At 42.9% G+C, this 16020-nt stretch overlaps 1 pseudogene; it reads left to right on the top strand.

Annotated features, from left to right (window-relative positions):
- Positions 1-1744: 1744 nt before the first annotated feature.
- LOC125507363 overlaps positions 1745-16020 on the top strand; it is a 38124-nt pseudogene continuing 23848 nt past the window's right edge.

Below are 16020 nucleotides of genomic sequence, written 5' to 3'. Positions count from 1 at the left end.
TTGTTCAGTACAGAGCACTGCTTATTTACCAGGTTCAGACATACCATGTCTTGTTGAAATGCTGGGTTGGATCCAGTGAAAAATCATTGGCCTTGTCGGGCTTGCAATTTTTTGCACGGCTACAAATTGTAGTCATGATTTCTGACATAGTAGTGGCTGCTAAGGTAGTGATCTTATGAAGGTTGTGTGGAGTTTGGCCTCAAGTATTTTCATACAAGATTAGGATCCCATTTCCCTATGTTGCAGATTTTCAACCAGAACTTGCGCAGAAATTCATTTTAGATTACCTTGTGATTGTAATGAATACATTCTTAATGGGTAGCCATGCCTAGTATAGAATTTCCACAAGTTTGTCTGATTTGGATGAACGCGTCAGAGCTATTCATGTTAGTTGGCTCATTACATTTAAACATTCTGGTAGAATAGAACTTTATTTCCCTTTGCATGCAGCCGGAGCTATTCTTAGTTCTGGGACTATCTGCCTGTCACTTTACTCATTGATGGAATTTTTGATATGAACATACCTTACACTGTAATGACACGTTTTAAATGGGTGAATGACAACACTTAGCAATGACATGCTTTGTATACTATCGCCCATCATGAACTAGAGGATTGGGTAAGAATAGCGACAGATGGAATGGTGTAGAAGAGATACAAATTTTTATTTTAAAATCTCCATGTGGAAAGGAGGTCGCTGGTATGATTTATTTTTATTTCAGCTACTGCGTGTCCTACTTGTAAGAGTGGGAAAGAGGGTGAGTGAATTCACCACCAACTCAAACCCTTATAAGTAAGAAAGATTTTTTGGTCATATCTCGCTGTAGTGTGTGAACAAAAAGACCTCATATATGGTTGTTGGATGGTTGTTTCTACTCTATGCGCATGATTTTTCCTGTTGCACACAGTGTGGCAAAAGTTGGTTGGTGCTTCTGGATGATCAGTTGCACGAAGACAAAAAAATAGATTCTCCCCCTCCCCACAAAATCCTCTGTTTCTTGTCTACTTCTTTATATCACATGAGAGGAGGTAAAGGGGAAGTGAAAGGGGAAGAATTTTTCTCTCACAAATCATGTGTTTCTTGAAGATGGCAAAGCCATGGTTAAACAACGTCTGGAGGGGAGGTGAAGGGGAAGTATAAGAGGAAGAAATTCAATGAATTCCCACCTTTCCCTCCTGCTGGTGTTTCCTGGTACGCCTTCCTACTCTTCTTCTCTCTTTTTTCTCTTTTGAATGGGCATGAATCTCAGCTCGTTTCAGCAGCCATGGCAGGCCTGGCGATGGGAGTTTCTTTCGTGGGGAAGAAGATGTCATGGGGCAGTTGGGGTGGAGGGAGGGAGGGTCCTGGACCAGCTGTAGGAAGGACGGACTCGGGGGAGGTGCACGTGATCCCCAAGGCCAGCTGCCCGAGCCGGGGGACCGCGTGGTTGGTGGAGGGCGCGTGACTTGTAGCGTGGGTGCCGTGGGATGGGTACTTTCCTTTTCTGGCCGAGGGGGACCAGGTGCTTTCCTATTTTGGCCGGCCGCTCGGGAACGCAAGCAGGACAATGCGTGGTCGCTAGACGCGTCCCAATAAGTAATGTTGGATCTCGATCCTACGATTGGGCCATGGACAGACTAGCCGAAGAGTCCAGCTGCTTTCTCAGTCTAGTCCTTCCCTGGGCTTCACCGACACATCACCCAAAACCCTAGCCGCCGCTGCCCCCTCCCCTCCCCGAGCCACCCAAACCGACCACTAGACACCATGCCGACCTCCTCGCATGTCATCGGCGACGACCTCCCCTCCGGATCCGCATCCTCCATCATATCCGGGGTCGTGAGCAGCTACCACTTGCTGAAGATCGTCGGCTACTCGGGCACCAAGGAGATCCCCAATGACGAGGGGATCGAATCTTGCCCGTTACGGGTGGGAGGCTGCACATGGAATGTACGTTACTATCCCAACGGATTAAGATCTGAGTACAATGATTACATAGGTCTTTGTCTCTTCTTGAATGATACAGTCGCCGGCGTGGCCGAGACTGTCACTACTAGGAAAAGGCCTGTTAGTGGTGCACCTGTTTTGGCAATTAATGGCGCACTACAGGTGCGCCACTATCATCACACCATTAGTAACTAATACTAATGGCTCACCCCCTGGTGCGCCATTAGTATATCAGACAGTAGTGGCGCACCAGGCAATGCGCCATTAGTATGTCCCATGGTGCGCCTTTAGTATGCCTCCCAGGGGGCCTATTTACCTTCTGCTCTGGGTTACTAATGGCGCACTAACAGACAATGCGCCACTAGTATTTTTACAGCAGTGCGCCACTAATGTGCTGTATGGTGCACCACTAGTATGAATATTAGAATTTTTTTCTTTTCTGATATTTGCACATGTTACAAAATATATTACTGCATAGAATATAGAAAGCACCACACAGCAACAATAGATTTATGGAATACAATAGAAGATTAGTCTTCGAATACAATTGATCATATTAGCTAGTCTCCGAATTCAAAATACCGAAAAAAGTTAGAACACTACAAGTCTCGAGACCGCGAGTAGCGAGTTTGTATTCACATTACAAGTCGATATCGATCATCTAAACTACCATCACATAGAAGAGAGCTGCGGCCATCACGATTAGCATCATCGCGATGAAACTGGTCATCATCCGGTTCCTCCTCCGCTCCCTCCTCTCTCCCGCTAGATAGCATGCGTATCTAGCTGATGTCTACTACACAACCTTCTTCTTGTAGACGTTGTTGGGCCTCCAAGTGCAGAGGTTTGTAGGACAGTAGCAAATTTCCCTCAAGTGGATGACCTAAGGTTTATCAATCCGTAGGAGGCGTAGGATGAAGATGGTCTCTCTCAAGCAACCCTGCAACCAAATAACAAAGAGTCTCTTGTGTCCCCAACACACCCAATACAATGGTAAATTGTATAGGTGCACTAGTTCGGCGAAGAGATGGTGATACAAGTGGTATATAGATAGTAGATAAAGGTTTTTGTAATCTGAAAATATAAAAACAGCAAGGTAACTAATGATAAAAGTGAGCTCAAACGGTATTGCAATGCTAGGAAACAAGGCCTAGGGTTCATACTTTCACTAGTGCAAGTCCTCTCAACAATAATAACATAATTGGATCACATAACTATCCCTCAACATGCAACAAAGAGTCACTCCAAAGTCACTAATAGCAGAGAACAAACGAAGATATTATGGTAGGGTACGAAACCACCTCAAAGTAATTCTTTCCAATCAATCTGTTGGGCTATTCCTATAAGTGTCACAAATAGCCCTAGAATTCGTACTAGAATAACAACTTAAGACACAAATCAACCAAAACCCTAATGTCACCTAGATACTCCAATGTCACCTCGAGTATCCGTGGGTATGATTATACGATATGCATCACACAATCTCAGATTCATCTATTCAACCAACACATAGAACCTCAAAGAGTGCCCCAAAGTTTCTACCGGAGAATCACGACGAAAACGTGTGCCAACCCCTATGCATAGGTTCATGGGCGGAACCCGCAAGTTGATCACCAAGACATACATCAAGTGAATCACATGGTATCCCATTGTCACCACAGATACGCACGGCAAGACATACATCAAGTGTTCTCAAATCTTTAAAGACTCAATCTGATAAGATAACTTCAAAGGGGAAACTCAATCCATTACAAGAGAGTAGAGGGGGAAGAAACATCATAGGATCCAAATATAATAGCAATGCTCGTGATACATCAAGATTGTATCACCTCAAGAACACGAGAGAGAGAGAGAGAGATCAAACACATAGCTACTGGTACATACCCTCAGCCCCGAGGGTGGACTACTCCCTCCTCGTCATGGAGAGTACCGGGATGATGAAGATAGCCACCGAAGAAGGATTCCCCCCTCCGGCAGGGTGCCGGAACGGGTCTAGATTGGTTTTTGGTGGCTACGGAGGCTTCTGGAGGTGGAACTCCCAATCCATTGTGCTCCCCGATCGTTTTCAGGGGAGCCACGAGAGGCCCACGAGGGTGGAGGGCGCGCCCAGGGGGGTGGGCACGCCCCCTACCTCGTGGCTTCCTTGAGGCTTTGTTGACATGGACTCCAAGTCTCTCGGGTTGCTTTCCTTCCAAAAATAAGTTCCGTGAAGTTTCAGGTCAATTGGACTTCGTTTGATTTTCCTTTTCTGCGAAACACTGAAACAAGGGAAAAACAGGAACTGGCACTAGGCTCTAGGTTAATAGGTTAGTCCCAAAAATAATATAAAATAGCATATAAATTCATATAAAACATCCAAGGTTGATAATATAATAGCATGGAACAATCAAAAATTATAGATACGTTGGAGACGTATCAACATCCCCAAGCTTAATTCCTGCTCGTCCTCGAGTAGGTAAATGATAAAAAACAGAATTTTTGATGTGGAATGCTACCTAACATATTTATCCATGTAATTCTCTTTATTGTAGCAAGAATATTCAGATCCATAAGATTCAAGACAAAAGTTTAATATTGACATAAAAATAATAATACTTCAAGCATACTAACTAAGCAATCATGTCTTCTCAGAATAACATGGCCAAAGAAAGTTCATCCCTACAAAATCATATAGTTTAGTGATGCTCCATTTTCGTCACACAAGAATGCTCTCATCATGCACAACCCCGATGACAAGCCAAGCAATTGTTTCGTACTTTAGTAATCTCAAACTTTTTTCAACTTTCACGCAATACATGAGCATCAGCCATGGATATAGCATTATGGGTGGAATAGAATATAATGAGGGGGTTATGTGGAGAAGACAAAAAAGGAGAAAGTCTCACATCAACGAGGCTAATCAGTGGGCTATGGAGATGCCCATCGATTGATGTTAATGCAAGGAGTAGGGATTGCCATGCAACGGATGCACTAGAGCTATAAATGTATGAAAGCTCAACAAAAGAAACTAAGTGGGTGTGCATCCAACTTGCTTGCTTACGAAGACCTAGGGCACTTGAGGAGGCCCATTGTTGGAATATACAAGCCAAGTTCTATAATGAAAAATTCCCACTAGTATATGAAAGTGACAACATAAGAGACTCACTATCATGAAGATCATGGTGCTACTTTGAAGCACAAGTGTGGTAAAAGGATAGTAGCATTGCCCCTTTTTATTTTCTTGTTTTATTTGGCCTTCTTTTTCTAGCCTTTCTTTTTTTATTTGGCCTTTCCTTTTTTTATTTGGCCTTTTTTGGGGACAATGCTCTATTAATGTTAATGATGATCATCACACTTCTATTTATTTACAACTCAAAGATTACAACTCGATACTAGAACAAAGTATGACTCTATATGAATGCCTCCGGCAGTGTACCGGGATGTGCAATGAATCAAGAGTGACATGTATGGAAGAATTATGAACGGTGGCTTTGCCACAAATACGATATCAACTACATGATCATGCAAAGCAATATGACAATGATGATGCGTGTCATAATAAACGGAACGGTGGAAAGTTGCATGGCAATATATCTCAGAATGGCTATGGAAATGCCATAATAGGTAGGTATGGTGGCTGTTTTGAGGAAGATATAAGGAGGTTTATGTGTGAAAGAGCATATCATATCATGGGGTTTGGATGCACCGACGAAGTTTGCACCAACTCTCAATGTGAGAAAGGGCAATGCACGGTACCGAAGAGGCTAGCAATGATGGAAGGGTAAGAGTGTGTATAATCCATGGACTCAACATTAGTCATAAATAACTCACATACTTATTGCAAAAATCTACAAGTCATCAAAAACCAAGAATTACGCGCATGCTCCTAGGGGGATAGATTGGTAGTAAAAGACCATTGCTCGTCCCCGACCGCCACTCATAAGGAAGACAATCAAATAACACCACATGTTTCAAATTTGTTACACAACGTTTACCATACGTGCATGCTATGGGACTTGCAAACTTCAACACAAGTATTCCTCAAATTCACAACTACCCAACTAGCACAACTTTGATACCACTATCTCCATATCTCAAAACAATCATCAAGTATCAAACTTCTCTTAGTATTCAATGCACTTATATGAAAGTTTTTATTATACCCCTCTTGGATGCCCATCATATTAGGACTAGTTTCATAACCAAAGCAAATTACCATGCTGTTTAGGAATCTCAAAATAATATAAGTGAAGCATGGGAGATCAATTACTTCTACAAAATAAGACCACCACCGTGCTCTAAAAAGATATAAGTGAAGCACTTAGAGCATCTACAAACTACTCCGAAAGGTATGAGTGAAGATCAATGAGTAGTTGAATAATTATGTAACTATGTGAAGACTCTCTAACATTTAAGAATTTCATATCTTGGTATTTTATTCAAACAGCAAGCAAAACTAAATAAAATAAAATGACGCTCCAAGCAAAACACATATCATGTGGCGAATAAAAATATAGCTCCAAGTAAAGTTATCGATGAACGAAGACGAAAGAGGGGATGACATCCGGGGCATCCCCAAGCTTAGGCTCTTGGTTGTCCTTGAATATTACCTTGAGGTGCCTTGGGCATACCCAATCTCAGGCTCTTGCCACTCCTTATTCCATAGTCCATCGAATCTTCACCCAAAACTTGAAAACTTCACAACACAAAACTTAACAGAAAACTCGTGAGCTCCGTTAGCGAAAGAAAACAAAACACCACTTGAAGGTACTGTAATGAACTAATTCTTTATTTATATTGGTGTTAAACCAACTGTATTCCAACTTATCTATGGTTTATAAACTATTTTACTAGCCATAGATTCATTAAAATAAGCAAACACCACACGAAAAACAGAATCTGTCAAAAACAAAACAGTCTGTAGTAATCTGTAACTAACGCAAACTTCTGGAACCCCAAAAATTCTAAAATAAATTTATGGATGTGAGGAATTTATCTATTAATCGTCTGCAAAAATAATTAACTAAATAGCACTCTCCAATAAAAAATGGCAGTAATTCTCGTGAGCGCTAAAGTTTCTGTTTTTTTACAGCATGATCAACAAGACTTCCCCCAAGTCTTCCCAACGGTTCTACTTGACACAAACACTAATTAAAACATAAAAACTCAATAATAACAGAGTATATATGATTAATTTATTACTAAACAGTTACAAAAAGCAAGGAACAAAAATAAAGTTGGGTTGCCTCCCAACAAGCGCTATCGTTTAACGCCTCTAGTTAGGCATGATGATTTCAATGATGTTCACATAAAAGATAAGAATTGTAACATAAAGAGAGCATCATGAAGAATATGACTAGCAAATTTAAGTCTAACCCACTTCCTATGCATAGGGATTTTGTGAGTAAACAACTTGTGGGAACAAGAATCAACTTGCATAGGAAGGTAAAACAAGCATAACTTCAAAACTTTAAGCACATAGAGAGGAAACTTGATATTATTGCAATTCCTACAAGCATATATTCCCGCCTCATAATAATTTTCAGTAGCATCATGAATGAATTCAACAATATAACTAGCACCTAAAGCATTCTTTTCATGATCTACAAGCATAGAAATTTTACTACTCTCCACATAAGCAAAATTCTTCTCATGAATAGTAGTGGGAGAAAACTCAACAAAGTAACTATCATGTGAGGCATAATCCAATTGAAAAATAAAATCATGATGACAAGTTTCATGGATATCATTATTCTTTATAGCATACAAGTCATCACAATAATCATCATATATAGCAACTTTGTTCTCATAATCAATTGGAACCTCTTCCGAAATAGTGGATTCATCACAAAATAAAGTCATGACCTCTCCAAATCCACTTTCATCAATATAATCGTCATAAATAGGAGGCATGCTTTCATCATAATAAATTTTCTCATCAAAACTTGGGGAACAAAAAATATCATCTTCATCAAACATAGCTTCCCCAAGCTTGTGGCTTTGCATATCATTAGCATCATGGATATTCAAGGAATTCATACTAACAACATTGCAATAATGCTCATCATTCAAATATTTAGTGCCAAATTTTTTAATGCATTCTTCTTCTAAAACTTTGGCACAATTTTCCTTTCCATCATACTCACGAAAGATATTAAAAAGATGAAGCGTATGAGGTAAACTCAATTCCATTTTTTTTGTAATTTTCTTTTATAAACTAAACTAGTGATCAAACAAGAAACTAAAAGACTCGATTGCAAGATCTAAAGATATACCTTAAAGCACTCACCTCCCCGGCAACGGCTCCAGAAAAGAGCTTGATGTCTACTACACAACCTTCTTCTTGTAGACGTTGTTGGGCCTCCAAGTGCAGAGGTTTGTAGGACAGTAGAAAATTGTGGATGACCTAAGGTTTATCAATCCGTAGGAGGCGTAGGATGAAGATGGTCTCTCTCAAGCAACCCTGCAACCAAATAACAAAGAGTCTCTTGTGTCCCCAACCCACCCAATACAATGGTAAATTGTATAGGTGCACTTGTTCGGCGAAGAGATGGTGATACAAGTGGTATATGGATAGTAGATAAATGTTTTTGTAAGCTGAAATATAAAAAGAGCAAGGTAACTAATGATAAAAGTGAGCTCAAACGGTATTGCAATGCTAGGAAACAAGGCCTAGGGTTCATACTTTCACTAGTGCAAGTCCTCTCAACAATAATAACATAATTGGATCACATAACTATCCCTCAACATGCAACAAAGAGTCACTCCAAAGTCACTAATAGCGGAGAACAAACGAAGAGATTATGGTAGGGTACGAAACCACCTCAAAGTTATTATTTCCAATCAATCCGTTGGGCTATTCCTATAAGTGTCACAAACAGCCCTAGAGTTCGTACTAGAATAACACCTTAAGACACAAATCAACCAAAACCCTAATGTCACCTAGATACTCCAATGTCACCTCAAGTATCCGTGGGTATGATTATACGATATGCATCACACAATCTCAGATTCATCTATTCAACCAACACATAGAACCTCAAACAGTGCCCAAAGTTTCTACCGGAGAATCACGACGAAAAGGTGTGCCAACCCCTATGCATAGGTTCATGGGCGGAACCTGCAAGTTGATCACCAAAACATACATCAAGTGAATCACGTGGTATCCCATTGTCACCACAGATACACACGGCAAGACATACATCAAGTGTTCTCAAATCTTTAAAGACTCAATCCGATAAGATAACTTCAAAGGGGAAACTCAATCCATTACAAGAGAGTTGAGGGCGGAAGAAACATCATAGGATCCAAATATAATAGCAAAGCTCGCGATACATCAAGATCGTATCACCTCAAGAACATGAGAGAGAGAGAGAGATCAAACACATAGCTACTGATACATACCCTCAGCCCCGAGGGTGGACTACTCCCTCCTCGTCATGGAGAGCACCGAGATGATGAAGATAGCCACCGGAGAAGGATTCCCCCCTCCGGCAGGGTGCCGGAACGGTTCTAGATTGGTTTTCGATGGCTACGGAGGCTTCTGGCAGCGGAACTCCCGATCTATTGTGCTCCCCGATCATTTTAGGGTATATTGATATATATAGGCGGAAGAGGTACGTCAGGGGAGCCACGAGGGTGGAGGGCGCGCCCAGGGGGTGGGCGCGCCCCCCTACCTCATGGCTTTCTTGAGGCTTCCTTGACATGGACTCCAAGTCTCTCGGGTTGCTTTCCTTCCAAAAATAAGTTCCGTGAAGTTTCAGGTCAATTGGACTCCGTTTGATTTTCCTTTTCTGCGAAACATTGAAACAAGGGAAAAAAACAGGAACTGGCACTAGGCTCTGGAGTAATAGGTTAGTCACAAAAATAATATAAAATAGCATATAAATGCATATAAAACATCCAAGGTTGATAATATAATAGCATGGAACAACCAAAAATTATAGATACGTTGGAGACGTATCACTAGCTTCCGCCTCCGCCCTAGTGGTGTACCCTTTGTAACTGTTACGCTGAAACTGTGAACCTGTCTCCGACACTCCTCCCAGTCGTCGTAGACTCCGGGAACCTTACCCTTGTACATGACATACGACAGAATCTCTATGCACTAGCCAAACAAAACGTTAGTAGCAATTCACAGACAATACATAAGCAATATATAAGTATGCAACAAAAGGATCAGAAGAGAAAAGCAAGACATTAATAGCACGATTCATGGTCCTACTAATAAATAGCATTGATTACATATAAGTTGAGCGACTGTCCAAACCAAAGAGACATACAAGTTCATTAAAGTTTAATTACAACATGAGCTAATCGATATTTCAGAACTACACATAGCATCACTACTTTCGACTCGACTCAGGGACCGAAGCGTGGATGAAGCTGCCGTCTGTCGTGATGGTCATGAAATCGCGGGCGTTGTCATCCTGCATTTGTAGCGTTGTTTCTATCTCACTGTTGGACGGTTGATATCTAAGGTAGAACTGCCCCGAGGTATGAAGGACATCTTGATGGATGATTTCCGCAAACTCCGACTAGATGCGAAAGAATTCTTGTCTGATGTCCGCGTCCTGGATTGCCGACAATCTTGCAGCCCAATCTTTGAGATTATTTGGTAGCAGAAGGTGATTATGGTCCCGTACGATCACCCGCATGTGATGGAGGGCGTAGTAGGCATCCTTCTGACCGCCAGGCGGCTGCTTGACAAAGGGGAACGTCATTTTGTGGGCGAACACGTGCTTGCCGTACCTACAAATTGGCCTGTTGAAGGTGCCTTCAGATCTGGCGTAGCCGGGGAGAACATCATCAAAAACTTTCTTGATATTTGTGTAGTCTTTCTTCGACTGACGGTCCGAGTCGAAATACGTGGCCATGGAATATTTCGGGCTTAAGAGGATGAGTGTGCAATGTGTGTCACTGCACAAAACACGGAATGTTAGAAGAAAAAAAGAACAATCGAAATCTAAGAAATCATATGTTACGGGGCGGTGAGGGGATGACTTACTCGGGAAAGTAAGGCACGAGGAAGTTATCCTTATCTAGGTTTGACAGAATGACGCCTTCGAGGTATGAACTCGCGACTTGCCGGTCCCCAGCGCTGCCCAAGATCTTGGCACACATGTAGAAGGGGTTGACTATCAGGATGTCCAGGGTCTTGTCTCTAATGATCCGCATCTCCATACTCAGCGAAAATAGCCGAACGAAGGTGTAGTGCAGCGGATGAAGGTTAAACATAGCGAAGATGTCATCAAACCGCAGGACGATCATACCCCCGATGGCGCTATCCACAAAGCCCTTGCCCTCTGGCACCTTGGCCATGAAAACCGGGTATGCCACATCATTCTCTCGGAGATGCCGCTTCTCCAAAGAAAGGACACTGTCATGCAGACTCCGCATAGCACCGGTTGCAGCATTGAGCAGATTAGTCGGTAGCATCGGCCTACCCACCACATGCACCCTCCTCGAGATATCCTTAGGTGAAGGTGGCCCGTCCTGAGCACGGATCGTACTCGGTGCTGGCTGGCTCACACCCTTGTTACTCTTTCTTTTCCGTCCCTTCTTCTTCTGCTGTAATGGGATCGAGTTCTGCTCACAGACAGCCTTCTTGAGTGTGTTGGGGCTGATAATATTTTGCACCTCGGCTATCTGAGGCTCGGTGAAGGCGGCATCTGGAGGCGTCTCTTGAGAACTGAACGCCAGACGACGCCTGTTGCAACTGGGTTTCTCCGTGGTACCAGCTAGATCGTCTTTTGCAGGGTTGTGTTCTTGAGAAGGAGGCCCCAAGAATTCGTCACCGTACCCATGTTCGTTGAAGTACTTATCGACGTTGGTAAATGTACCGTCGTCGTCGTCATCCGGATCCTGTGCCATATGCATGTCCGGATCCTGTGCCATATCCATGTCCGGCATGTCCGGTAGCGTTGTGGGGGTCTTGCCATGGCTTGGCGCCGGCACGACTGGCGGTGTTGTCTGTGGGGTGGTGTCCCCCGCCCCAAACGAATCTGGCTCTTCGGCCAAAGCATGGGCCAGCTTATGCAGGCGTTGAGGGTCATCACATCATCTTCATCGGCCCCATGGGGTCGATACGGAGGTAACATGTCGTCGAAGCCCGGCAGCACCCGAACCAATTGAACCCTATAAACGATGGGTGGCATCTGATTACCGTGGAACACGCGGCTGCCCGGTTGAACGATTCTGCCCTTAGGGGTTGTGTAGTCGGGATCGGTGTCTTCCGCGGCGTCCTCATAGCTGTGAGGTTCTTCCTCCATCTCCTGGGACAGCTCCCAGAATGCCTTGCCTGAACCGCCGGCCTCATCCTTGTGGGCCATGTTTCGCTCTAAATAGGAAAAAAAATTGGTCAAAAGTTGGTTATTGTCAAGGAACAAGATCATGGTATCATCATTTAGGGTTTGTCGACACCGAGGCATCCTAAAAGCTAAGCTTTTATCATTTAGGGTTTGTCGACGCCGAGGCACCCTAAAAGCCTAAGCTTTCATCATTTAGGTTTTTATCGACACCGAGGCACCCTAAAAGCCAAGGTTTTATCATTTAAGGTTTGTCGACGCTGAGGCCCATGCATAACACAAGAGGCAGTTGATCCTACTTAATTAAGTACTAAGATATCCCGACCCGCATTCGTCGCAAGTACCCCATATGTCCTATTTTTAGCAAAGTCATGCTAAAATTCACGGAAAATTTTAGCATGACCTTTGCTGAAAATAGGACATATGGAGTACCCGAATTTGCCGGAACGGAAGTTAATCGACATTCCGGCAAACTCAAGGGCCTCTCGCCGTACCTGCAAAATCATCACGACACGATGGTCAGAGACAAAACCCAGCAAACTAGCACCACAATGTGCCTCTACTTTCATATGGAGGTGTTGCAACAACGTATATACTTTATCACATTATAAGTCCTCACACCATCAACTATGACAAAATCTGAGAGTATAAGTCTAGTTACATTCACCCAAGTCCAAACATAAAATTCTGTCCAACATAGTACAACCCACTTTGATAATTTCATAGGATTTAATATACCGAACGAAACCTGACAAGTGATATGTGTTTTAAGTATCTACAGAACAGCCTCTAAAATTTTCATATTGTAACTTTATTTTAATACCACCTCAAAATACTGTACCCAGGAACATATATTTCGGGACAGCAAACTAAACTGATAGCTGCTCTCAAACCATACATCCAAACGACACAAATAAATACTCTAAAGAAACCTTGAAACTTTATCTAAAACTTATGTAAAGGGGCCAACTCAAAATTCTGAGCCTAGCTAACTCATTTTTCAGATATAAGCTTGCTGTCCAGATTTGATAGTGCAGTTTTTCACCGAACCAAGTTCAGTTTACAGCCAGAGTCACCCCAGTTTTTAACCCAATACGAATCACAGATAAATAAATTCTGGAGTTATGCTCACAACAGAAATATATGCGCAGGTGTGCAATGACAAAATTCTGGAGTTATGCTATGCAATCTAGAATGTAGTCTGAGGGGAACTAACTAGCAGCAGCTCATCTAGAACACATGTGAGTACTTCAATGGAAATAGCAACATCAGGAAGAAAAGAAGGAACATTGTCCCACAGTAGCAACAGCAGGTGTTCAATTAATCAAGCAGCAGGAACACACAAGCAAAGCATGGTAAAAAGAAACAAATTGGAAAGAACATAATAAGTATACACCATCAGGTTGGGCGATACGGCTGGGCGCGGCCCAAGCGTAGTGGAGGCGCGGTCGTGGTGCGGTGAGCGCGCCTGGGCGGGGCCAGGGGCCGAGGGGAGCACGGCCACGGGGGGCGACAACCAGGAGCTGGGGCGCGATGGTGCGACAGTCTACGGCGACGAAATCAAAGGGGGGGAGGGGAACCGGTGCAGCTCACCGAGAGGAAGACGATGGCGAGCTCATGCGGGGCCGGGGTTGACGAGGTGACGTGGATCGACGGTGAGGCCGCGGTGGCCGGAGGTTTAAGAAGACCACGATCCGCACGATGCAGAGTCGTCGAGCTCGAACGGGTGGCCGTAGATGACGTAGAAGAACATTGCAGAGCTCCTGGACTCCTTGGTGGGGTGCGGGGATGACGGTGGTCGCGGGGACGATGCGGTGACGGTGACGACCTAGTCGGGTGAAGCAGCACGAGGGGAGGGGAAGTGGGGAGGTGCTAGGGTTTGCACAGGGGTCTGGCTCGGCCTTATCCAACAGGGGAGCCGGAGCGGGTGTGGAGCGGGCGCGGGGGTCGTCAGAGCGGGTGTGGCGAGGAAGGGAAGGGGGATCTGGCGAGGGAGAGGGAAGGGGGATCGGGCAAAGGGGTATCCAACTAGAGGGGGGAATGTTAGTAATGGCACACCATCTAGGGGTGCACCATAAAAACACTGACAGCAATGGCGCACCATCCTCTAGTGCGCCATTAGTAACTTTTTTTCTGATAGCAATGGCGCACCCTCCTTTTGTGCGCCATTAGTAACTTTTTTTCATTATTTTTTGTCGCATCTAATAATTTGTTTTTTATCAAATTTTTTATTTTCATGAGGACTAAAACAGAAGATATCATCAATATCATCAAATTTGTTTTTTTGAAAATATCATCAAATTTGTTTTTTATTTTTAATTGAAAATATCATCAAATTTGTTATTTGAAAATATCATCAAATTTGTTATTTAAAAATATCATCAATATTTTATTTGGATTTTTAGTTGCATTCATTTGTGAATTGGTAAAACATTTATGAATATGAAAAAATATCATCAAATTTGAAGAATATTCATGAATTCAAAAAGTGCCCATGAAATTTAAAAATATTCATGAGTTCAAAAAATATTAACAAATTCAATATTCATGAGGACTAGAACAGAAGAAATATCATTTCAAAATGTCAAAATACAATCGAGAAATGAAGACTACGATTTAAAAACAATCGATCTTAGCTAGCTATCTGTTCACAATCTTCTTGCCCTTCTTTTTCACAAATGGAGTTTTTTTGTTGAACGGACGTCCTTTAGGTAGGGTGGTCCTACTTCTTCTTGTGGTGTATGACACTTCATCGTCGTCGTCATGTTCCATCTTTGGGTCGCCGTATGATAACCCACAAGTATAGGGGATCGCAACAGCTTTCGAGGGTAGAGTATTCAACCCAAATTTATTGATTCGACACAAGGGGAGCCAAAGAATATTCTCAAGTATTAGCAGCTGAGTTGTCAATTCAACCACACCTGGAAACTTAATATCTGCAGCAAAGTATTTACTAGCAAAGTAATATGATAATAGTGGTAACGGTAGTAAAACGTAATAGTAACAAAAGTAATGTTTTTGGTATTTTGTAGTGATTGTAACAGTAGCAGCAGAAAAGTAAATAAGCGCAAACCAGTATATGGAAAACTCGTAGGCACCGGATCAGTGATGGATAATTATGCCGGATGCAGTTCATCATGTAACAGTCATAACATAGGGTGACACAGAACTAGCTCCAATTCATCAATGTAATGTAGGCATGTATCCCGTATATAGTCATACGTGCTTATGGAAAAGAACTTGCATGACATCTTTTGTCCTACCCTCCCGTGGCAGCGGGGTCCTATTGGAAACTAAGGGATATTAAGGCCCCCTTTTAATAGAGAACCGGAACAAAGCATTAGCACATAGTGAATACATGAACTCCTCAAACTATGGTCATCACCGGGAGTGGTCCCGATTATTGTCACTTTGGGGTTAGCGGATCATAACACATAGTAGGTGACTATAGACTTCCAAGATAGGATCAAGAACTCACATATATTCATGAAAACATAATAGGTCCAGATCTGAAATCATGGCACTCGGGCCCTAGTGACAAGCATTAAGCATAGCAAAGTCATAGCAACATCAATCTCAGAACATAATGGATACTAGGGATCAAACCCTAACAAAACTAACTCGATTACATGATAAATCTCATCCAACCCATCACCATCCAGCAAGCCTATGATGGAATTACTCACGCACGGCGGTGAGCATCAAGAAATTGGTGATGGAGGATGGTTGATGATGACGAAGACGATGAATCCCCCTCTCTAGAGCCTCGAACGAACTCCAGATCAGCCCTCCCGAGAGGTTTTAGGGCTT

The sequence above is a fragment of the Triticum urartu genome, chromosome 5, assembly GCF_003073215.2.
Source record: "Triticum urartu cultivar G1812 chromosome 5, Tu2.1, whole genome shotgun sequence".
Lineage (NCBI taxonomy): Eukaryota > Viridiplantae > Streptophyta > Magnoliopsida > Poales > Poaceae > Triticum > Triticum urartu.
This window is presented reverse-complemented; position numbering and strand designations above follow the sequence as displayed.